We start from the raw sequence: 432 nt of genomic DNA on the forward strand, positions 1-432 counted from the left end.
CATAGAATCATATGTTCCTAATGGGCTAATTGAAAATTATACCTGCACTAAATTTCACAAATGCTGAAAATTACATGGAAATTTTGGGGTAGGCTTCGGCCCAGGTAAGCCACCCCTGATACCGTCCCTAGGACTGTAGGTTTGAATTTATCGAACTGAAGTCTTTATTTACTCCGTTCCGTGCTCATGCATGTTTCACATGTCTACCAAATTATAATGGCCGGTCCCCTGTACGCACATGATCAACCACGAATATATGCCGACATAAATGTGCAAAAATGACGAGAGGAGATCCAGAAGATCCTTTGTTGTCCGGACTGCCCTCTATAACAGGGATAATCAATGTGCACAAGTGGTGAAGTGTGGTCGAGCCACTTTTTTCTGCCGGGATTTTCCACAGTAAAATCTGTCAATCCAAACGATTCTCACATG

The sequence above is a fragment of the Papaver somniferum genome, chromosome 1 (assembly GCF_003573695.1).
Source record: "Papaver somniferum cultivar HN1 chromosome 1, ASM357369v1, whole genome shotgun sequence".
Classification (NCBI taxonomy): domain Eukaryota; kingdom Viridiplantae; phylum Streptophyta; class Magnoliopsida; order Ranunculales; family Papaveraceae; genus Papaver; species Papaver somniferum.